This window comes from Fukomys damarensis, unplaced genomic scaffold (genome assembly GCF_012274545.1).
Source record: "Fukomys damarensis isolate Sample0158 unplaced genomic scaffold, DMR_v1.0_HiC HiC_scaffold_19, whole genome shotgun sequence".
NCBI lineage: Eukaryota > Metazoa > Chordata > Mammalia > Rodentia > Bathyergidae > Fukomys > Fukomys damarensis.
In genome coordinates, this window is record NW_022900931.1 from 42,965,242 (window position 1) to 42,989,760 (window position 24,519).

General features: G+C 45.4%; 1 protein-coding gene across 1 annotated transcript in view; it reads left to right on the forward strand.

Moving 5' to 3' along the window:
- The window catches only part of Rxrg (retinoid X receptor gamma), a 167,222-nt gene that overhangs the window by 86,993 nt on the left and 55,710 nt on the right, over window positions 1-24,519 (forward strand). The window contains exon 3 of the mRNA XM_010633922.3: window positions 6,689-6,840. The gene's annotated coding sequence lies outside the window, so the exon portion shown is untranslated. The remainder of the gene's footprint in view (window positions 1-6,688; window positions 6,841-24,519) is intronic.

Below are 24,519 nucleotides of genomic sequence, written 5' to 3' on the forward strand. Positions count from 1 at the left end.
GCCCACTAATGATAGAATTAGCATTCACACACACAATAACTCATTGGTGCGCTTGTGGGAAAGCAGAGCTCACTTTGAAAAGGAGAGAAGTGAGTGGTTCTTAACTCTCTGAGCTCCCACGCGGCTTCCGGGGTGTGACTGAAGAGCCCTGAACCTAGACTTACAGGCCCTGGGTCCCGAATGCCTACATGGGTGACCTGGCCGCGGCGGGGGGGGGGTGTCAATTAGTGATTTCTGGAGCCTCAGGCTCACATTAGCAAATACAAAAGGTGACAGAGGAAGTGTCTGGCACGTAAGGAAACACAGTGTCAGTTGACTGTACTGACTGGCTGCGTGAGGTGAGGAATGATCTAGGCACAGAGCAGTGGTGACATCACAGGCACGTGCCCAGTGAAGACCCTCTGGGGCACCTTATGCAGATCAGGGAAGAGGTCCTTCCTGCACTGTTAATTTGCTGTGGCTGCCATAGTGAAATCCTGCAGGCTGGGTGGCTTAACCAGTAGGAACCTATTTTCTCACAGGCCCGGAAACTCAAAGTCCAAGATCAAGGTGCTAGCAGGGTGGGCTTCCTTGGCGTATCTCCGGTCAGCTTTCAGGGACTGCTTCTTCTTAAGAGTGCCCCTGGCATCTGTCTGTGTATTCCTCTTCCCCAGGACACAAGACAGGTTGGATTAGGGCTACCCTAGTATTTCACTCTAATTCAGTTACCTCCTTGAAGGTCCTTTCTCCATGCACTGGGATCTAAGACTTCAGTGCAGGAATTTGTGTGTGTGTGGGTGGGGGGCACCATGCAGTCTGTAACATCTGGGAGCCCACTGAGTCTACATCAGGTGCTAGAATCATACAGACCGTTGCAGTCCTGCTTGGAGATGGTAACTGGAAGTTCTGTGCTCAGGGCTGGTCTTCTCTCCCCTCTGCTTTCCTCTTCCTGGTAGAAAGATTCAAGTTAACACCTCCATTTTGGCAAGTGGACATTTCTCCTTTCTTTTCAGATTATTCACCTATGGCTGTTCAGGTTTATAAATAAGGACCTTCAGTCCTTGGCTTCCTGGGTGAGTCTCAGGATGTTTGGGAGCTTTTAAAAACTATGGCCATCAAGCGAGATGTGGTGGTGTACACTTATAATCCCAGTGCTCAGGGAGGATGGGGCAGGAAGAGTCCAAATTTGAGCCTAGCCTCAGCAAATTAGTGACTTTGTTTGTTTGTTTGTTTTTGTTTTTTGAGACAGGGGCTCACTATCTAGTTCAGACCGCCCTGGAACTCACTGTGTAGCCCAGGCTGGTCTTGAACTCGCAGCGATCCTTCTAGCTCAGCTTTCCAAGTGCTGGGATTACAGGCGTGTGCCACCATGCCAGGCTTAAATTTGTGACTTATTGAGACCTTGTCTTGAAATAAAAAATAAAAAAGGGCTGTGGATGTAGCTCAGTATAAAAGCCCTGAGTTTAATCCTTGGTACCACAAAAATAAACAAAAACTACCCTGCCAAATGGCTGACAGATGCCAGAGCCACATCTGGAGGGACTGAAGGGGGTTTCCCTTCTCTGTGGTTTTCTCCTCTCTTCCTGCAGCACCCCTCCTACATGGTGAGTCTCCCTAAATGCCACACACTTAGCCAGCTGTCTCCTCTGTCTTTTCTCTTTCATTGTTCATTTGCTAAACCACCTCTTCCCCTTTTCATTCTTCTTGGGTACCTAGTGACATCAGGTCTCTGTCAGTCAGTATTCAACAGCGTAACAGTGGTGCCCAGAAAGAGAACCGTTCTGTGAAAAGCCCCTTCACACACTCGGAGCACTGGCTTCCTCTGTGAGGCACAGTCCCTTTCCCTGCCATACCTAGAGCTCTAGCTGATACCTGGGATGTTAGCTTTCCAAGGCCTGGAACTACTGGGTCCTTCATGGCCAATGGCTCCCATGTGGTCACACTTAAACAGCTTTTAAAGAAAGCTATGAAACATCCCAGAATAACATTACTCTCAGAGAGGTTTGGTGTAACAGTGAGTTCTGAAAAAACTTGGCAAGTTTCCCCAAGACTTAAGCCTGGAGTCAGAGTGTATAGCCAGCCAGTTATTCTGGTGATAAAATTAGAGATACTAAGGTTGCCACAGATATACTTTATTTTACAAGCAAGAAAAGAAAAAGAAAAAGGGCTGGGGATTTTGCTCAGTGGTTCCACCACCTCTAAATGCCTACAAACAGATGAATGGATCAAGAAAAAATATATATATGAATACTACTCAGCCCAAAGCAGGACAATTTTGAGTCATTTATAGGAAAACAGATAGAGCTTGAAACCACAATGCTAAATGAAATAATTCAGTCACAAAAAGTCAAGTATCACATATTTTATAGAGAAACCCAAAAAAAAAAAAAAAAAAAAAAGACAGAAAGAAAAGCTGAGTATGGTGGCCCACACCTCTAATTCTAGCACTCTGGGAGGTTGAGGCAGGAGGATCACAAGTTTGAGCCCAGCCTGGGCATTTTAGTGACTTAGTGAGACCCTGTGTCAGAATAAAAAAATAAAAGGCTGGGGATATAGCTCAGTGTGAAGGCCCTGGGTTCAATCCTCCATATCACAGAAAACCTTCTTCTGTTACTAAAATAGAAAGCAGACAATCGTATAGTGTTTATAGACATCCTCCGCTATGTTAAAATATGCCACCGTATTAACTAAGTAGGACTTTATCTGTTTTTAAAAACTATTTTCCCATGTTGTGATGTTGAAGATGGACATTCTCCCTCAGGCGGTTGTAGTCTGGAAATCTCTGAGGCACTCTTCGTGCCAGTACCGCCATGCTTTCTCAAATGGGGGCTGTGTCAGAGGGAGAGGAGAGTGATGGCAGTGTTGGATGCCTCCACTCTGGCCTTGGCTGTGCTCCTCTCCGCTCACTAGAAATAGGAAGTGAAGACTGGGGCAAGCGTGGAACTCGTGCTCATGTGCTCCTGTACCACCTCATGCACTTTTGCTGAACAGTATTTAATCAGCATCTACTATGCGGCCCCATATTTTGCCAGATATGGGCACTACAGAGATAAGTAAGTCACGATCCCTGTCCTGGGAAGCTCGCGTTTACTGGAGAGGAGGCACGTAGCCAAACTCTCCCCATACTCTGAGATAATGGGAATATGCAGGAAAGCATTGTGAGGCCACCGAGGATCAGTCTCAGTCCAAAGAGATGACAGTTGGCGACACTGGCACTGGGCCTTGAAGGATGGGTAGAGTTTACTGGATGGGGAGGAGGGGTAAGGTCCCATGATATCCAATACGGTAGCCACTGACCCATATGTGGTGCTTTAGATTTAAATCAGCTAAAATTAAATTAAAATAAAATTTTGATTTGTAACCACGTCGAGCTAGTAGACATCGCATTGGGCAGCACAGAGACAGAATGTTTCATCACAGGAGAAAAGGGCTGCTGGACAGAAGTGCCCTAGAGAGGGACCAGACAACCCAGTGCTCTGGGATGTGAAAAACCACATGATCTTTGGAGAACAGTGAAAGTCTAGTAATCAGAAGCGACTGATGGTTGTTCTCTGAAAGATAGAAAATTCTTTCTTCCCATGCGTGTAAGTGATGCTAGCAAGTCTGTTGGACATTCTGGGAAATTTCCACACAATGCCCTCACAATACCACTTCTCTCAGTAGCAGAAGGTAACCTAGGAGTAACCTGCTGGCTAATTGACTACCCAAATTAAAGGGATAATTTACTTTCCCCCAATGCAATGTTTTGAGCAATATTTTGAAGAGAAGGAACTTCTTTTGGAAAGTTTTAAAATGTGGACACAAGTTTAGTCATCAAAGCAAACTTGTGAGGCAGATATTAGTTTCACCACTTAGTAGATGAAGAAATGAAGACTCAGAGAAACTAAGCTACCTGCCAAGGTACTTAGTGCTTCTGCCCATAAGTAGTGGAGAGATAATTGGGCACTGAGTCTTCCTGCTCAGAACTCATGCCCTTTACCTTATATGGTCTCAGAGAAATAGAGCAACTATGCCTGCAGCTCCAGAAGGCACAACCATAGCCGAACTGTCAACGTGCTACTCGGCCAGCATGCAGGAGGCCTCCCGTCGCAGCTCTCTCAGTGAAGATTCAACCCACTTGCCCCTGAAAGTAAGGGCTTCTTCACTAAAGACCCAAGGGCTCCTGTAGATCAGAGGTTCTCAAAGTGAGGCCCTCAGATTAACCTGGAAACTTCTAAGACGTGCAGACAACCTGACCCCTGGCTAGAACTACTGAACCCAGGAGCTCTAGGATAAAACCCAGCAATGTATTTCAACCAGCCCTTTGGCGGGGGGGGGCGGGGTTCTGATGCCCACTGAAATTTGAGAAACTCTGCTCTACTCTAGAGCACTTTTACAGTTGTTAAACACCAGTAGAAGATCAATGAGAAAAAGAAATTAAAAGGAAAAAAAAAGGTAGATCTCTAAGTTACACCTAAGGAATGGAATTAATCTCGCACTGCTGAATTACAGTGAGAGATATCATTTTAAACTCATGTTTGCTTTAGTATATGGAGGCAGATAGAAACAGATGAAATAGGTATGCCTGTGTATGTGGGTTAGTGTATTGTGAGTATATTTCCTACTTCTCTCCACTGACAGGCCCTAAATGTAGTGGCAACCAAGTAGAAATAAGCAACTCAGCAACCAGATTTTGGGTTCTAATTATCATCTAATGAACTTAGAGTCCCATGGAAAAATAGAAGGCTCTAGGCAGAGAAAAAAAAAAACAAAAACAAAAACAAGATAAGCCTGGAACATCTTGTAGTTTAGAAAGTAAGGAAGTACTAAGGAACAAAAGGTGAAGTATGTCAAAGGCCATGTGTACCAACATGAAGGAGTTCCCAACGATCAGAGCTAGAACAAGGTAAGCAAGAAGATGACAGCTTTGTATTATACCACAAAGAATAAAATAAGTGTCCATGCATCTATGTTGATTTAAACAAATGACTGAAAAATAAGTAGAGGGAAGGATAAATATGTCTTACAAAAAATTCTAAACAATCCATGTAGACCTTTCTTCTTTAGGAGTTCGAAGTCAAGTCTCCTTCCCTTGTGTATTAGTCATTTTCCCTTTGCTGAGACACAATACCTGATACCCACAACTTAAAAGAAGAGAGGTTAATTTGGCTCATGGTTTCAAGAGAGTCAGTCCATGGCCAGTTGGCTCCAAGGCAGGAACATCATGGTGGCAGTGCATGTAGAGGAAATCTGCTCAGTTCATGGTGGCTGGAAAAGCAGAGCTGGGGAACAGTGCCAGAGAGGAAGCAGCCAGGGACCAGATGTAGTCCCTAAGGTCACACCTCTGTGACTCAGACACAACCAAGAGGGTTGGGCTGCTACCGACCGTAGGGCAGCATACACGGGATTTCACGAGGAGATACAGGTTCTCTGAAAGGTGGGAGCAGGTTCGGCGATGACAGTCAGACAAAAGCACTCAACACCGAGGTGAAGTTTGCCAATGCTGCTGCAATTTTATTTCTAACTCCAGGTGTTTATATACTAGTTTCAAGGGCACATCACAAGAGTGATTCCAGTCACAGGCAGGCATAAAATAGACAATAGTACTGTAAAAATTAAGACCACAAGGTCAAGGTAAGACCACACCTATATACCATCACAAAAGCTAAGACCATTAAGTCAAGGTAAGACCACACCTATACGCAGTCAGAAGGGGAAGTTTGTAAGACAAAGGACTGGCTTTAGCATGTCACCTTCAGGTTCACCTTCAGGACTTCACAGTACGGGGCTCAGGGTCAGCACTTTGGCCGCCCATCCTCTTGTGCCTCAATATCTCCACATCTCTAGGAACATCTAATTGTTCCTAACCTTTCTTGGGCCCAGAATACAATTCTACAGATAATGAACAAATAGCAATAAAGACAAAATAGAACAGAATTATAGATGAACCCAATGTCCCCAAACTGCAGGCAGAGAGGCCAGCTATTCTCTTCACAGCTGACTTTGCATGTGGTGTGTGCCAAGGACCTCCAGGAGGCTTAACCCCGTGGGGATGATACCTCTGGTCTGGTTTCTGCCAGGTGACCGGCATTGTCATGCAGACTCTACTGGCGTGGTCGTGGCATTGGGCGCTTTTTAAAAAAAAAATTTCTTTTGATTTTTTTTGAGATAAAGGTCTCTCTATGTAATTCAGGCTGGCCTTGAATTCACTATGTAGCTCAGGTTGGCCTCAAACTCCAAGTGATCCTCCTGCATCAGCCTCCCAGGTACTGGGGTTATAGGTGTGCACCACTACACCCAGCAAGGCACTTCTTAAGAGAATCAAGTTGAAGTAATCATGATTAATGGTCACACCTGGTGTGTAGGCTAAGTTTATGCATTCTCTTCCAAGGAGTATGAAAAGGCACACATAATTGGCACTGCAGAGGGATGTAGCAGAAAGATTTTGTTCCCACTCCACCTCTACCCTTTCAGCTGTATGGCTTTGGGCAATTCCTCCCACCGCTCTGAATCTATTTATTATTAAGTGCAAGTGAGGCTAAGGGGACCTATGTGGTTCATACCTACAGTGAAACTGGGTGAAACCTAAGGGTAGTGCTCTATGTGACAGTGCTTAGAAAATATAAAATAGTGTACCTTTTATAAACACTGTGAACACAGTACCTAAAAGATCAGGGATTATTAAAGAATATTGGAGTAAGGATGAAAGAGCATGGCTTTTTCTTTCCAGAAAGCTGTGATCCAGTGGGAAGGACCAACATTTGCAGATGGTGACAACAGCTCCGGAGGAGTCACAGGTTTTATGGAAAAGGTTATCAACACAGTTAAGCCACAGGGAACATTTGGCCTGCGGGTGAGATGGACAGAGATTCCACGGAAGAGGTATGGTGGTATGGTATGAACTGGGCCTTAAAAAATAAGTGCTTATAAAGTAATATGTGGGGTGATAGCAATGGGCTTGGGATCAAGAGACTGGTTTAAATATCAGTGCTTATGCTTGGTATTTCTGTGGCCGCGAGCAAGTTGGAATCTCTCTGGGTCTTAGTTGCTTCATCTTCCAAAGGGGATAATAATAGCTGTGATATTGATGAGAACCAAATGGAAAGCATGAGTGAAATTGCTTCGCAGAGTGCCTGATGTGTCGTGGGTGCTCAGTCATGGTTGATGCAGGGTGAAGTACTTATTGTCCTAAGTCCTGGGCCAGGCTTCCTCAGGCAGGGATTGGATGCAGGGAGTGTGTTTGCGCTTGGTTAGCATGCCCCCACCCCACCCTCACTACCAGACTGCATTAGATTTGATCTGAAAAGCTCCTTGAGACAGACTGCTTTTCTGTGCCAGGAGCTTCAGTCTTCAGAGTCACCTCAAGGATAGAAAATGGCCCATGGGACAAGGTCTGGACAGCCAGGCACCCAGGAGCTACAGAATGAGGCTGATGTGGGCATCACTCTGTGGACAGGGTGGTGGAAGGAGGTATCATTGCCTTTGTGGCAGTTTTCAGCAAGGATCCACCGCTGGTCTGAGTGACTTGCAGCTCCGAGATTCCACTGAGAATAGGATGGACATCTTACCCAACACATCCACACCATCTCGCAGTCTTTGATGCCTACCTGTGGTACTCTGTCTTCAGTTGTTCAGGTCCGCCGGTAGTGTTGACTCGAATTCTTTCATTTTCTCTCCTCCTTGTCTCACCTTTGAGGAAATCCTGTTGGGCCCACCTTTAGAATACAGCCAAAAACAAGCAGCAGCGCTGTTTCTGTCCCTTATGCCATAGCCAGGCTTCACGCCCTTAAGGTGGGTAGCACACACACTGGGGTGGACCTTCCCACTATCTACACCCATAACGATGCCAAAATCAGTGGACTAATTTAGTAATCACACACCCCGATCCCAGAATCACACACTAGATCCAGCTGCCACCTATGACTGCATGGGGCTTTGGTGGGGGCGCATCTAGACACAAGCCATAACAGTATGCAACTCTAAATCTTTGCTCAAATGTCGGCTTCTTAATGAAACTTGTGATAATCCTAGTTAAATAGTAACTTGCACCCCTCTTCCCCCAGCATGCCCCATCTCCATTGCCCTGCAGTGTTCTTTTCTCTCACACACACCTCTTAATTTACTCATGCTCCTTGTTTGTTTTTCTGTTTCCTTTACCAGACTCTAAAGGCAGGACGTGTGCAGGTTTTGTCACTGATGTATCCTAAAGCCTAGAACACGTAGTGGCTGCTGGTAGAGCTCCACTTGCTGCTTTTGTCCTTAGCCTCTCTGAGCAGGTCTGCTGTAGACAGACGTTAGGCAGTGGCCGGAGGGGGCAGCCAGCTCCCCTGTAGGATTTCTGAGTTAGGTTCTAGGAGAGAACGGACTTACCTAAACTCTCAGCTGGAGTGGGGAACAGCCTGCAGTGAACCTCATGTGAGCTCCTGGTGTTCTGGGGGTTTGAGCTTAGGAGGGGGCTGGAATGGGATGTCACCTGCAGGAGGTGACAGGAAGTTGTGTCTTTTCCAAACTGCTGCCCTTCTCCCCCATGTCCTGACTAGTGCTCGAACCTCGTGAGGGATCTGAGGGGGCTCAGTAGCCAGTGGAAGGTAGGTGTGGACTGGCACTCAGCCTGCCGGTGGTGGACTCTGGGCTCTGAACTGAGCTTCCAGTGGAGGGGGGCCGTGCGCAGGGAGTTGGGAGCTCAGGTCCTCCTTGCACCCACCTGTAAGCCACGGAGCTTTCATCTGTTCAAAGGGAACAGTTAAGCCTGCGCTGTCTCTCCCTGGATTCTGAGGATCAGGTGAAATAATGGATATGAAAATGTTCCAGATCGACTAAAGAGCTTTGCCAGGATAAGATATTGCTTTTATTCCAAATGATAAGTAAAGGGTGAGATTTCTAAGAAGTCATGTGTGGGGGTTGTTATTTTAAATTGTGTTTTGTTCGTTTAAAAAGAAATCAGGGCCTTCTCCATCAAGAAAGAAGGGAGTGTGCTGTGACTCAGCAGATGACCCACCTCTGGTCTGCCGATCCTCCCCCAGGGGTGGCTTGCTCTTAGGACTGCTAACTGCTGAGTGCCCTCCGGCTGCCCCAGTGGCTGGGGAGAGCCCCATGTGGCCTCGAGCCTGAAATCATTGGCACCATTGGGAGCGATGGGGAAGTTGGCTCAGTCTTGTGTTTGTTCGGGTCTCAAGTGGGGAGCAGTAGAAAAAGAGGGAGAAACTAGTATTCACAGAGCATGCATCCTAGGCTGGAGGCCATCATTACCATAGACCCCACAACAAAACTCGTCTCTCCAAGGTGCGGTTATTCCTATCCTGAAAATTAGCACACCACAGCTCAGAGGTGAACTAACTTTTGTAGGCTTGTTTGTAACCAGGAGGAGTGGCACTGGGACTCGGACCTCTGCTTTCAAAATCAGCCTTTACATGGTCCTGCACTTCCCTACCCCGTGCTCTCCTCCGTGAGCTCTGGCTGCTACCCTCTTTGATGTTGGACAAGTCATTTAATTCTTCCTCCTATTTCCTCAGCTATAAAAGGCAGTGATGAGCCAGGCATGGTGGTGCATACCTGTAATCCCAGCACTCTGGGAGGCTGAAGAAGGAAGATCAAAAGCTCAAGTTTACCTGGTGCAACTTATGACTTAGCAAGATCCTCAAAGTAAAAATAACAAGGGTTGAGGATGTAGCTCTGTATAAAGGGCTCAGGTTTAATCTCTAGTCCTGAAAATAATAAAATAAAAAGGCAACAGTAACTGTCCTTCCCTGAGTGATTGTGAGAAACAAATGAGGCAATGCCTGTGGTGACATCAGAAACCTTGAGCAATATGTTGCATGTGAGCAAGGGTTTGCTGTTATGACATCGAAAGGCTTTCACCCTGTGATTCCCTTGTTTGAGAACTTCCAGAGAGTCATTCTTCCCTTTCCCCAACCTGCCGGCTCCTCCATACCCCTGATGCTCTTGCAGCCCCTCGTCTAGCAGGCCTCAGTCTGTGGGCTTGTAAATGCATGTCCTTCCCTTCCAGCCTGGACCAAACCTGATTCACAAGTCTACTTCCTCCTAGGAGCCCTCCTTGTTGGTCCGCAGGGCCACGCGTGTGCCTCCTCCTGCTGCTGGCTGAGAGTGCGCTTCAGTTGTTTTACAAGAGCGCTAGTGCTTCTCTTCAAGGAGGCTTTAGGTGCTGCAGAATGGAGTTCATGGTTCCGTGTTCTCTGAAGGTCACAGTACCTCATGCATAACTTAATGCCAAGAGCTGGACACTCTGTCAACAGTGGTGAGCCTGGAATTGGGTCAATTCTGCTACTTTCCTGTGGTTGTGGCAGGAAAGCTTTTCCAGTCCTGTAGCCCTCACTCCTCTTCTGGAAAATGCACTTCCTGCCTGAACTCAACACAACAGGCCATTGATCCTGCCTTCTCCTCTGCCTGGCCAGACCTGGCTGTCCTTGCAGGCTTGTCTTCCCATCTCTGCTTTGCTCCCCAACTCCATCTTTGGGCATTTCATTGTGCCTGGCTTGTCTCCAACAACCTTGAACACAGAGAGCAGCCCCAGCCTGCTTTGGGCACCAAGTAAGCACTGGGTACTTACAGTTTACCAGGACCACAAACTGGTTTCAACGAAGGGGCAGCTGAAATCTCCACAGCCAGATCCAAAAACCTTCCAGGGCCTTTTACTATCCAAAATGAAGATACACGTTCTACCTACCGAAAGGATGGTAATGGAGAGAGCCTGGGACTGGTATGGGTCTCCTTGTTACAAGTCCTGCCGATGGCTGTGTTACCCCTTCGCACAGAGCCTTGATTTCTTGGTAAGCAAGTTGCACAAACATTGTGGGGTATCATGAGCATGCTTGTAAATTTCATCCCAAACTGTGTCCTCAAGCCCGTTGTTCAGATTTCAGCGTGGATGTCACCCTCTCAGAGACCTTCCTGAATGACCCTGTAAGCATGCACTATAGGGCCCTGCTGACTTTCTTCCTAGCACCAATTATGACCTATGCCGTTCTTCTCTGTGTACTTGCATCCTGGCTGTTTCCCACTAGAATATTTGCTCCAAAAGGGTAGGGAATGTGTCAGTCCTCTTCACATTACATCCATAATTCCTAGAACAATGCTTGGTGCATGGTAGGTGTTTACTAGTTCCTTGGTAAGCAGCATGTCATCACTGTCAGTGCCAGAAGATGAAGGCTCTCGTGTGAAGCCCCGAGTGGGCTCCTGGGGTTACCGGGAGGGTAGGGCATCACTCTTATGGTCTGTATCTAACATGTCTTCCAAAGCCTCATCAGTGGGGCTTTTGGGAAGTGTTGGGATCATGGATGTGTGAGGCGTTTATAGCTGGGTGTGATGTTGGGAGTTGAAGTCTGGTGGGAACAGGACGGTCACTGTGGTGTGGCCTGAGGGTGTACGTCCCTCATCCTACCTCGATCCTCCATGCTGCTTCCTGCCCACTACTCTATGAACTGTTTCTCCTCTGTGATGCCCCTCTGCTGTGTTGTCCTGCCTTGGAGCCAGCTGACTAAGAACTGAATCCTCTATAAACTATGAGCTAAAATAAAGCTTTCCTCCTTAACCTTTGGGTATCAGGTGTTTTGTCTGAGCAATGAGAAAGTAACTAAGACAATCACCCATGGAAAAGGCTCTCATGACAAACAAAACTTCCCTTGGGGAAGAGCAAGACCAGTTCTGGTGAGTAGGTTGGGGAGGGAAAGGTGCTCATGACACCTGACCAGCAAAACTAGTGCCCCTCTAGTACCTAATGAACTGTTTTTTTTGTGGCTCCTGCTTCATCAGCTGGGCACCTAGACACCCGGCTCCATGGGGAGGAGTCTGAGAACCTCCCACTTAACAGCTGCAGGGGCTCAGGCACTCCCAGCCCATCTCCGCTCCCTACCTGCCACCTGCCCCTCTCCTCCCACGCTGTCATGGACCAGGCCTTGGCTTTCCTGGGGTCTATCTTGGTCATGGTCTTCTGAAGACACTGTGAGAGCTTTGGCCTTCCCACTCAGTGCACTGAACAGGGAGATATGGGGTGTGTGTGTGTGTGTGTGTGTGTGTGTGTGTGTGTGTGTGTGTGAAAAACATTTTGAGAGAAGAAAAATGGAGGACAAAGCAAAAGAAAAAGGGAAAGGCAATGCAGAGGGGAGGGAAAAGAGGAGGCTAGGAGGGTGGAGAGAGAAATGTGGACTCAAAGGACTTTTTTTTTTTTTGGTAATCTGAGTAAGGTTTGAACTGATAGAAAAAAAGCCAAAGGGAGGTAGAGTGTTAAAATGCAGGGCAAAGCTTGGTAGCTGGAGCAGTGTCTAGGATGACCAGTCAGCCTGACTCACTGGGACTCAGGGGCTGTGAACCCTGTGCAGAGGCAGACACACAGTGTTTCTTCAGGGTTAGGCACTGGCAGAGGAGCTGTGGGCTGGGTCCACGGGTCAAAGGCTGGGTCCCCTAACAGCACGGTGCAGTTAGGAGCAGGTGGAGCCTAGGGGAAGGCCGTTAGGTCATTGGGAGTGTGCCTGCCAAAGGACTGAGGGATGCAGCTGCTCGTCTCTTTCGACTTGCTCTGTAGTGGTGAGTTTAGTCTCCTGCCCTGCCGCGTGCTCCCCTGTGATGCACCACCAAAACCCCAGAATAGTGGGTCTCTCTGTCTTGGATGGGAAACTCCAAAACTGTGAACCCAAGCAACCCTTATATCTTTATAAGTTAATTATCTCTGGTTATTTCCTTACAGTGATAGAGAGCTAACACAATAGGAGAGTGAGGATGGTGTAACTAAAGGACCATCTTTCACAAGCACCTGAGGTTTTCCAGGTGTCTCTGTCCATTTTCTGTTTCTGTAACAGAATACCCAAGCCTGGATAATTTATAAAGGAAAGAGGTTTATTTTGGCTTATGAGTCTAAAGGTTGGGAAGTCCAAGAGAAGGGCATCAGCATCTGCTCAGCTTCTATTGAGGGTCATGTGCTCAACTCACAGCAGAAAGTAGAAAGGCAATGTGGTGTGTACAAAAAGGATAAAACACAAGGAGCAGCCTTGTTTTAGAAAGATGTGTTTTTGTAGCTAAGTCCATCCTGCATAGAGGTATTAATTTCTCTTAAAGATCTAAGCACCCCTTGAAGGTATCACTGTCTTTCAATATCCTTATACTGGGAATCAAACTCCACCATGTTTCAGAGGGGACAAACCACAGTCAAGTCACAGCACCAAGAGCTAGACCAAGGCCACTTGGCCTCAACCCACACCACACCCTTCAGGCCACTGTGTGGCTGGCCAGGTCACTTGAGCTTGTGAGGCCACATTTTCCTCATATGTAAAACACAGACATCAGGTTAGTATGGTTCTGAGACGCTTTGTGGTCCCCGTTTTCTAGTCCCTTTTGCACACCTGTGGCATTGTGGCTTGTGATGGTTTTGGTGGCCCTGACTGAGGCCTATTAGAGAAGGAAGCCTCCAGTTGTTCTAGTGGGAGGATCTCAGGAGGGCTGCTTCTAGCTGCCCCTGGAAGCCCCTCCCGCTTTGGAGGACAAGGCTTTGGGACAATAGGTGCTCCCGAGAATCTAACTGGAGGCCGGAGTGGGTGAGCGCTAAAGCCACGGCCTGTCCTCCCTGGGAGAAATCTGCTGCTGCCTGTGGAGGGATCTGGTCAAGCCAGGCGCTGGCCTAGCAGTGACGAGACATCTGTCTGTGTGGAACTGTCTGTGTCATCAGCTGCACGTCATGTTAGGGACTAGAAGTGACAACAGCTGGGGTGGGGAGGGGGCTGGTGGACTGATCAGATTTCTCAGTTATGTCTTTTTGCTATCCAATTTAGGCTGAGAGTGCACCTGGGGCTCTTTCGCTCTGCGGGAGGGGATCCCTAGGGAGATGCTACTGGCCAGTCTTCAATTTGGGCAGGTGGGTTGGATGGAGTGATTAATGTGCATATGTGTGTGTGTGTGTGTGTGTGTGTGTATAAAACAATGTACACAAGCGTGTGGTGCTGTTCATGTGTGTTGTATGTTGGGGGAGGTGGCTGAAAACCCAAATCAATAAGGTAATTGAGTTATTTCCCTCAAGTGTTTAAGGCTATTACTTTAAGTGAACACAGGGCATTTGGCTGCATTTGCTGGCAGCTTTGGACTCATCGGGCATATTGATTTCTTCCAACACTATTTGGTGTTCTCCTTGAACTAGCAGCAGAAGCCTTCCCCTCTACTCTCCCACTTTCTCCCCTCCTTCCTTCCTTCATTTCCCAGGCTTCTGTAAAGCACAAGTGTGCTTCTCTCTGCTGGCTGGGATGTAAGTTTTCCGCTCCACATCATCATCACTTGTTCTAAAAGCAAAACTCAATTTTCCAGGACTCTTTATACTTTGGTGCACACTCACACACACACATAGTTTCTGTACTCAACAATGTGCTTTTTAATGTAGAAAAACAGCAAAAAACAACAGGTCCACTATAGTCCGGCAGTATCCTAGGGCAGGAAAGCCATTCCCAACCCAGCAACAGACATTGTCCTCATTGAGGCTGCTCCACAGCTCTGGGCAGCTCACAATCCCAACCTTTGTGATGACCAAAGAATCGAGGCCTGTCCCCTTCCCCTCGGACTCCTCCCTGCGGGCCCCCAAAGGTCACTGGCAGTGATGTCATGGAAAAGCATGTGTTGTGAGAGCCTGTCCTTGGAGGAAGCGGCGGAAACTGCTGGCGGCTCCCAGAGAGCCGTTGGAGCCCCGCTTCTGCCCACCCCCAGTTCCAGCCCTGGAGGACTCCCCCAGTTTGGAGTGAGCATCCCTGGACAGTGTGCCGTCCTGCTGCGGGTGTGACGCATGCTGTGCTCTGCTCTGCTCTCCTTGTGCCCTCCCTGGTCCCCATCCCTCCCTCAGCTCCCAGCCTCTCTTAGCGTGACTCTCTTCTTACACCGCTGCATTTTCTTCATCTCTTCTTTCCGTTCATTTCCCTTTTGCATTCTTTCCCCGCTCACCTTCATCACTATTGACACACACTATGTGCACAGGTGTGTGAAGCCCAGCCCTATCGGTTCAGCGTCACCCCATCTCAATCCAGCCAGAAAACTCCCAGCAAAGCCCCACTGCAGTGACTGCAGCAGTGCCTTTAGCGGGAGCCTTCTCATGCCCTTACCTGTCAAAGACGCTTCTCTCTAAACGTCTGGGAATGCAGAACTCATGAGGAATGTAGAGAGGATCCCAAAGAGAAGAACAAAATTCCCACTAAAATGGTATTCACTGAGCACTGTCTACAGGCCGGGAACCATCTTCAGTATTTCACACGCACGAGTTCCTGTGAAGGTCTCAGCTTCTCCTGGGCGGGAGTGGGGTGGGGGGGGAAGGTGTCCCTACTGCTGTGTGTGTGTGTGTGTGTGTGTGTGTGTGTGTGTTTACTGGAGATTGAGCCCAGGGCCTCACTGGCAGACAACTCCTCATCCCCAGTAACCACCCCACTTCCATTGTATTTTGGGGCAGGATCTCACTAAGTAGCCTAGGCTGGGTGCAAATTTACAATTCTCTTGCTTCACTCTCTTAAGTAGCTGGGCTTAGAGACACGTGTGCGCCACCATGGATGAATTTTATTGTTAAAGAAACTGTGCCAAGGTAGTGCTGCCAAATTTACACTTGGCAAACTTGAAACCAGGCCTTTTGACTCCAAATGTAAGACATTCTTTATTGCCCTGTGTTTTAGAAACTGCAATAGATAACCAGGATTATTTACCCTATGGAAGGTGAGGGGTGGTGGTGGACAGTGCAAGGACTCTTGGAGCTTGGTGGAGGGTGACGTAGATACGGTCGTCTTCTCCTTTAGCACTCTTTCCCATTCACGTCTCCTTGGAATCAGCGTCTTTCAACTTCCCCCTCCCTAAGGCCTCCACTCTGGCTCCCACCATCCCACCGTCGCACGGCCATTGGGAGAAAGTCCTTGCTCCCAGTCCGGCCTCTCCTCCACTGCATTCTCTGTTCTGATGTTCCTTGCTGCTTCCCTCCCTCTCATGCCACTCTGTATTCCTTACTGTGCCTGAGATTTCCATGCTCTTAGGATCCAAACTTTTATTTGCCGCGCCCTTTGCCTGCCATGTTTCCTCCCTATTACTCCTTTTGGTGACCTTCTATGATCTCTTGGGTACCAACTTGTGACACTTTTCTCATTTCTGTGCCCACTTTTGTTCCCATAAGACTGTGCAGTCTGGTCCTGCATTCCTAGCGTAACTGGGGCTGTGCCTGAGAAATATCACCACCCTGGTAAAAGGAGGCTTACATGGGAGGCTAATGGCTAAAAGAATATCAGGAGTTCATTATACCCATCCCGGGGAGGGAGCAACCAGAGCAGGGGATGAGAAAAAGGGGTCTGGTTAGGAGACAGCAGAGGTGCTGGATTGAGCTTACTGCGCCTGGAACTGAGTTTGATTCCAAGTCATTGGCAGAGGCCACCACCTCTCCTAAAGAAGATTTCTGGAAAGTTCTGTCTCGATGCAGGAAACTTTCCTAGAAGACCTTTGAAAGACTCTTTCAACCCTTTAACTGATTTTGATATAGCTGTGGCATTCTTGGGGTTGTACAGAAGGCAGAGGCTCTAAATATAGAAGGCATTATTATTACCGATTAAATTTCTTTCCACCTACAGAATTTTCTGAAAGTAATAAGAAGAGGAAGCCTGAGTCTGTGCTCAAGTGTTCAGGGAGCAGAGATGTATTGAGAGGTGATGAAAGAAGGCGGGGGGTTGCAGAGAATGAGCAGCCAGGCAGAGAAGAAGGGGGTCAGGGTACAAAGTACTGACTGAGCACACTGCCGGGGAAGGGACCTCCTCTCTGCGTGCACAGACTTTTCAAAGGAGATGCACTGGACCTGAAAGCAATATCGTTCCTACTGAGGTCCCTCGGGCCTGTGGGTTGGAGCAGGTCTTTGGAGCTGTCTCTATGGGGGCAAGGTACAAATGCTCCTCACAATTCTGACGGGTGCACAGCCTCAAATGCCACCAATCTTCTTCCCCTGCTGCATTTCATGCTCATGGAAACCCATGCACAGGCTGACTACAGTGTCTGTGGAGGGCACCCGTGGCAACTAGGGAGCTATAAAATCACATGCTGAGACAAGATGGAAAATACTGTTTTTAATGTACTATTTTATTTTATTTGGATCTCTGAAGCGGAATTAGCATCAAGACCTACAAACCTAGATTCACCCTTGTTAATCTACTAGAGTAATTTAAAATCATTTAATTCCTCTTTCATATGACATCAAAAAGTCCGAGTTACTTTCCTGTGTGTCCCAGGTCTTCTCCTGTCCCCTGAGGCTCAGTCATTGTCCCAACACCCTCCTCTTTCATCACTGCAGGGACGTCCTCGCCCATGTGAAACCAGGAGGTACTGGCTCGAGACCTGGCCCTGGCAGCCATGGGCCTGAGTACTTGCCTCTGAAATGAAATATTGCCGTTTGTTCATAGGTAAAGAGTGGTTGAAGAATGGTTAAACATAACAATTCCTTGATTTTCCTCTTCCACAAAAGAGAAATAATAAAGTCTGTCTCACTTGATGATGTTGAAGATGGGCCAAGGTAAATGTACGTAACGTGCTTTGCACACCTCTTGGCACATGACCAATGCTCGGTGAATGTCAGCTGCTAGTGTCAATATGAATAGCTGCTGCTCCCCTTGGCATTCTCTGTTGCCAGGGTAAAATCAAATTCTCCCAAGGACAGCTCTAGGGGCTGTCAACTGCGGAGTCTCCAGCCATTCCTTGCTATTCTGAGGCTTTCCCTGGTGCTGAGTCCACATCTCTTTATGACAGTGCCAGCAGCTAACACTCACCTTGAGCTTGGTGCTAAGTGCTTTGCGCACATTAACTCACTTAAGCCACAAAACCCCTAGAGGATGGGTATAAGTGTTTTCTGCACTTGTCTGAGGTCATACAGCTAGTAAATGACCATGCAGCCACGATGTCTGGTCCAGGCTGTGTCTTCCTGGTCAGCACGCAGACAGACCACCATTGCCCAGTCTCTAGTGCACACCACCTTAACGATGGGCTTCTTGAGAGCTTGTGGCCAACTAAGACCACAGAGCTTACTCCCCTGTAATGCCAGCCGGTAAAGTGTTTTATTTTGGATGTAGAAAGGGCTACCTGGAGGGGTCTCCCTTTGGGAGAACTGTTGAGCAGCTCCTATGGATCGCTTTTTCCTTGTGGGGCTCCTTTGTTAAAAAAGTATCTCCTCTCAGAGAGGTCTCCAGATGAGTTCTTTAGCCCAGAGCTTCTATTTATTTAGGCTTTCCTGTTCTTTGGTCTCTAACTAACCAGAGTAATATAGACACAGAGTAATGTGTACTCCTGTCACATAGAATAATATCAAATGAAGAGTTACAAAGTCACTTTCTGCTCCCTCACCTATCCTTCTGATTAACTGTTTGTTTCTTGTTCTTCTGATTGTTATTTCCAAATTTAAGTCCCTAAATGCTTACATAGCCTTTCTTGGTTTTTCAACTTTAATCAGTATTTATTGATTTTTCACTATAGAAGAAGAAGAATTTAACTCATACAGTATGAGTAGCTTCCTAATTTTGCTTTTTGTTATTATTGTTTTTGTTGCTTATCTATGTAATTTTACTTCATTTAAATTTAATTCTTTGGAGGGGTCTAGCGTTTGAACCTAGCACCTTTAGTATGCTAAGCATTCATTCTACTGCTGAGCTACACCTCTAGCTCCAACCCATGTACGGATGAATCATATATCTTTGAAAGATGACCTTTTCTTTAACATCTCAAGTTCAGACAGCATAATCTGCACCCTAAGGAACTCAGCCATGCTCTAACTTCTGTCAAACTTTTCTATTACTTGTACATTATCGAGGTTGGTAATAGTTGCATTCTGTTCTGTGGTTGCCATGAAGTCCTCTGTGTTTTGCTTATATGTTGATTTTATATCGAAAGTCAATGATTTTCATTTGTATTATGATTATGTAATTATTATTATTTTCTTCAGAACCAAGGAGTGGTATTAGACCCGTAGAAAAGATGCAATTCTGTTACAAAATCTCATCCATTGAAGGGAGACTGCACTAAGAATCAATGTCCTGTAGATTCTGTTTTCATGTTTTATCAGAATTATGATAGTTTTCCAATTTTGTATATTTGAATTGTGACTTTCTTCTATAGCACTCTCTTCATTCTTCCTGGCATTCCTAACTTCCTTTCTTCTGGTTGTTTCCTATGCTATTTGTTCAGGTTAGGAATCAGATCACCCTGCTTCTCACTCCCATGACCTGGCCCAGGATACTTCCTTGACATCTCCTCACAGAACTCTGACTTCCCCCTCTCATCTGTTGGGTCATTCTAAGCACTCCAGGAATTTCGGTTCGTGTCATTTCCAGCTTGCTTTCATTCTTTTTGGACCCTGTCATCTCCTCTCAGATGTCTGTTTCACTTGGCTGGAGGAATGTTTTCAGTTGACCTTTACAAAAGGGTGCATGAGAGGTTAACTTTGGGGGTCTTTGTGTATTGGAAAACTCCACTCCCTTCCTCTTGATTGGTTTGGCTAGGACACTGGACTTGAAATTATTTTTCTGAGCGTTGACGTCTAATGTACCGTTCTTGTGGTGACAGTCTGGTAGCGGATGTTTTGTAAGTGACAAGCTTTGTTTTTCCCTCTCTTGGATGCTTTTAGTATCTTTTAACAATCCTTGGTGTTTCTAAACTTCAGCTGGGATGTATTTAGGTTTGAACTTGGTTTGTGTTTTTTTGTAAGATCCAGATATTTGCCCTCTTTCTCTTTCTTCTTTTATTATTTTCTCCCTTTAGTTTTCTCTATTCATTGCCTGAACTCTAATTATGTGGATGATCTAGCAGATAGGTTGATCCTTCACATCTCTTTCTTTGCTCCAATATTTTCTTTCTTTTCTTTTTGATATGGGGAATCGAACTCTGGACCTAGTGCTTGCGAGGCAAGCGGCGGAACCACTGAGCTAAATCCTCGGCCCTCTCCAATATTTTCTCTCTCTGTCTTTTTGACTTTTTGAGTTTGGAAAGATTTCTTAGATTGTATTTTCCAGTTGTTCTGCTGACCTTTTTTTTTAGCAATTATGTCTTTAGTGTGTAATAACTCTTTTTCGCTCTCTGAATGTCTCCATTTTTATAGCACTAGTTTTTTGTGGATTTATTATCTCTTTGAGTCTGAGCACATCACTTAGAATTATTTTTAAAGTTCCCTTCTGTTTTCCTTGAGGTTGGTGTTTTACTTAATTACCTGGAATCTGTTGTGATGATGAGTTTTTTCTTAAATACCCAGGGACTCTTGAAAGTTCTTTTTGTAGTTTTTGAATGCAAGAGCCAGTTGTTGATTAATGTCTAAAGTCAGCAAGATTTCCTTTGTGAGTCCTGCTTTCTTTGCCAAGCCTCTTTGCTAAACTGAAAGTCAGTTAAGGTCCCAAAGTTTCTGCCTTCATGCTACCTACAGTCTCATGTAGGCAAGCATCATATTCATTATGGAATAATAAATGTAAAAAAATTATAAGAATAATGAGGAGAAATAACGGGGAGCAGAGCCAGAGATCTAATTTAGACTGGAGTTTGAGGGGGAATGGCTTTTCTGAGAAGGCGACATTTATTTTTTGCTGGAGCTTGACACTGCCTGACAGAATAGATACAAGTGCCTTCCAGGCAGAAGGAATAGTGTATTTAAAAGTCCTGGGGCAGAAAAAGTATCGCAGATTCTAGGTACTTAACAGAGACCAGTGTGTCTATAACATAGTGACCAAGTTTAGGGGAAAACAGAGGCAGTTTAGGGTGAAAAAGTAACCAATGATCAGATCATGAGAACCTTGAAGATCGAGTTATGAGAAGAGAGTTTATTTCTCAGTGCAATGATGAACCACTAAAGGATTTAAGTATGGATGTAATAGGGTCAAGTTTATGCTTTTAAAAATAGTGTTCTGAGTATTTTGTTACTAACAGAGGGGAGACAATAATAGTGGAAATTTTAGGAGATTTTTTTTATGCAAGTCCCTATAAAAGAAGATGGTGGAATAAGGTGGACATGTTAGAAGTAGAGAGAAGTGACAAGATATCATTGTGGGTGAGGTGTATGGAACAAGCGGGAAAGTGACTTCTGGGGTGACTCTTACTTTCTAGCACGAACAACTCGGTGGATAGAAATGACATCTGGAGGAGGAATCAGACTTGGAGGAAGATGATGAGAACAGTTCGGGGTGAGATGGCTGTGGGACATCACAGTAGAGATGTGCAGGAGGCTTCTTGATACCTGGATCTGAACAGAGTTGCTTCCAGCAGGGCAAAGGAGCCCGTTTCAGGAAGCAATGGTCAGTAGCAGTGAGGGTGGTCTCAGTGTCACATAAACAATAGCAAAGAGACTTTCAGTGATCTTGGATAGCCTCATCTTGTTGCAGTGGCAAATGTAGAGGCCAGACGTGGGGACTGAGAATTGATTTGAAGGTGGGCAGGGAGAGGAGGTGTGGGTGGGGTTGTCTAGACCGCCACTTCGAGAAGTATTGGCAGTAGAGAGACAGAGAGGGCAGCAGCTAAAGGGAAGCATAGGGTAGCACAGGTTTCTCTATCAAGGTTATTCATTAGACTCCAGAAGGGCAGGAGCCATTTCTTTGGTCCTCTGGGTCAGCATAGTATCAGGCATAGGGTGGTTCATTAAGCCACGTTTACTGCTCTGTTGGTATATGCAAAGCCTTAGCGCAGAGAACCATTCTACTACTACTTGGCAAGCAGAGGCAGCTCCACACAGCACCCTGTGCTGTTGCTAAGATGGATCCCAGGTCCGGACAACCACAGATTTGACAGTGATGGCTTGGCCATTGGAAGCTAAGCTGCTACAGACTTTGTTTGTTTGTTTGTTTGTTTTTGCTGTATCAGGGATGGAATGCAGGACCTTGTTCTTTCTTGCCAGGCAGGCATGGCACCACTGAACTAAATCCCTGGCTGCTAAAGGTTTTAGTATTTGGGAAAATTAAAAGTATCCGTGGATGTCTTAGTTAACTCTAGGGACTGGTTTTAATGTTGAACTGCCCTCTGAAGATAAGAACAGCTGTAGACTTTCCATTTATTTCCTAAGTACCTACTATATATGATCACCATGCCATGAGCTTTTATATTTCCTCATCTTGATTTTACAACCACCATCATTCACGTTTCATAGATTGGAGCATGAAAACCGAGAGAGGGTAAATATATTTCTTAAGGTCATGTGTGTTACAAATAGCTGCATCGTGATTTGAGCCTTGGTCCTCTGATTTTACTGAATACGCTTTATTAAAGTTTATGGAGAATCAGTGGGGCAGAAGAGGAACAAGACAGACTATAATGTCCAAGAAGAGTCTTGGCAATAGCAGCTCTTTAGCAATTCTGAGGGGCACGAAGAGCAGATCGTAGTTAGATGATCAAGGGTATGAGGAAGAGAAGAAGAGAAGACACAAAAGGGCAGCGGGAGAGGTTGTTTTATTAGCAGGATAAGACAATGCAATGGAATTTAGAGAGGAGGACAGGGAGGCGCTGCCCCAGGAGATGCTAGTAAAACTTTGGGTTTTGACTTCAACTTTTTATTTAAAAATTTGTGTTGTGCGCATTTAAGGCTATTACATGATGTTATAGGGTAAATAAATAGTGGGAAAGCTCCTATTATGAAGCCAATGCATATAGCCATCATGTCACAGTTACACTTTTATTTTTTATTCTTGTGGCAAAAGTAGCCAAAAATCTATACACTTAGAATATATTCTATGTGTCTTACAGTTTTATTTTGTGTGTAACTTATGTTGTACATGAGCTCTCTAGACTTGTTAATTCTATATGTCTGCTAGTTTGTATCCTCCGACCTTCATCTCATCATTTCCTTTCCCCTTCAGTCCTGGCAACCGCTGTTTTCTTTTCTGTCTTTGTGTATTTTATTTTTTTAAAAAAAAATCTATAGATATGTGAAATAATGCATCATCGTGCAATGTTTTTCTTTGTGTGTCCAGCTATTTCACATAACATGACATTCTCCTGTCTTGTCCATGGGGTGGGAAACGGCAGGATCTTGTTCTTTTTTAGTAACAAAACAATACTTTATTGCATTTATGTACCATAGTTTTCTTTATCTATTTGTCCACTGAGGGACACTTAGGTTGTTTTTATATCCTGGCTACAGTGAACATGGGAGTAGAGATATCTTTACAAGGTGGCAATGTCCTCTCTTTTGAGTATATGCTAGGACATATGGTAGTTTTTTAAAACTTCTTTAGAGACAACCACCCTGTTTTCCACTGTAGGTGTTCCAATCTGTGTTCCCATCAGTAAGGTACAAGAGCACCCTTTTCTCCACACCCTTGACAATATCTGTTATCTTTTGACATTTTGATAATATTGGGCTTCAATTTTATGGTGTATTCAGGGAGGTTAAGTCCAATGGGCTATTTTGTTTGTGTGTGTGTGTGTGTGTGTGTGTGTGTGCCTTTAGTTTACTTTGTGAAACAAAATATATGGTAGAAATAGGCTGTGGCTTGTGATCTACTAATAGCAAAACCAAACAATTCAGAAGACTAAAGAATATCTTTGTTTAAAAATCCAAACTATCTTAATTGTTGTGTGTATAATAGGTAGTGTAACTGTAAGAGGACGGTAAGATCTTAAGTTTTCATAAGAAAATGGAAATCACCTCAAAACTGCAAAGTTAATCATTGCTTGATTTTTGTTGTATTCCTTTCTAATCTAAAAAATATATTTGAAAAATCCACTTTTAATTCTACTTTAAATTTACATGAACTATTGGAAGGATTGTAGGCAGTTCTTCTCCCTGCAGGCACACTTGGTCTTATACTGATGGAGGAAGGTAAGTGTCTACTTTAAAAACTCCATTGGAAGACTGGTCCGGGAATTTAGTTCAGTGGTTCCGCTGTGTGCCTTGCAAGTTCAAGTTCCTGAGTTCAATCCCCGGTACCAAACAAACCAAAACAAAACAAAACGTTGGAAGAGAATATTCATAGCTACCTAAGGTACTGCTTTTCATTAGACCATAAAGCCTACTAGCCAGGAAGCTTTTTTGCCTTCCTAATAGAAATCCCTCCTTTTTTTTTTTTTTTTTTTTTTTTTGGTACCAGAGATTGAACTCGGCACCTTGAGCTTGTGAGGCAGGTGGGGAACCAATGAGCTAAATCCCTGCCCCCCTTTTATAATCACTTCCTTTTAGTTGAGTAGTAGAAACATTTATGTTGTTCAATAAATAAAACAATAGCCACACTCAGCTTGCTTTTGACAGATTGATGTTTTATTAACCAATCCCAACTCAAACCCCAAAAGGAATCAAACTCTTTATTATTGTGATTGGCCCAGGACCTCAGTAATTCCTAAAGAACTAGCAGGAAGTAGAAGAGAAAGCAAAGGTTAACAAGGATACATTTTAGGGCCATATGAAGAAGCATTTTTAATAACAGAATCATTAAAAATGTCTGTGAACAGATGTGCTGCTCTCAAAGGACACCCTAAGTTCTTACAGCTGGCTGGTGTCAAGCGGGGTCCAGAAACCAAGCTGTTGGCCTCCCTGGCAGAAGCGTATTGTGGATAAATGCCCAGGCCAGTGTCTGGAACAGAGGAAGACCCATTAGGCATGACTCTGCT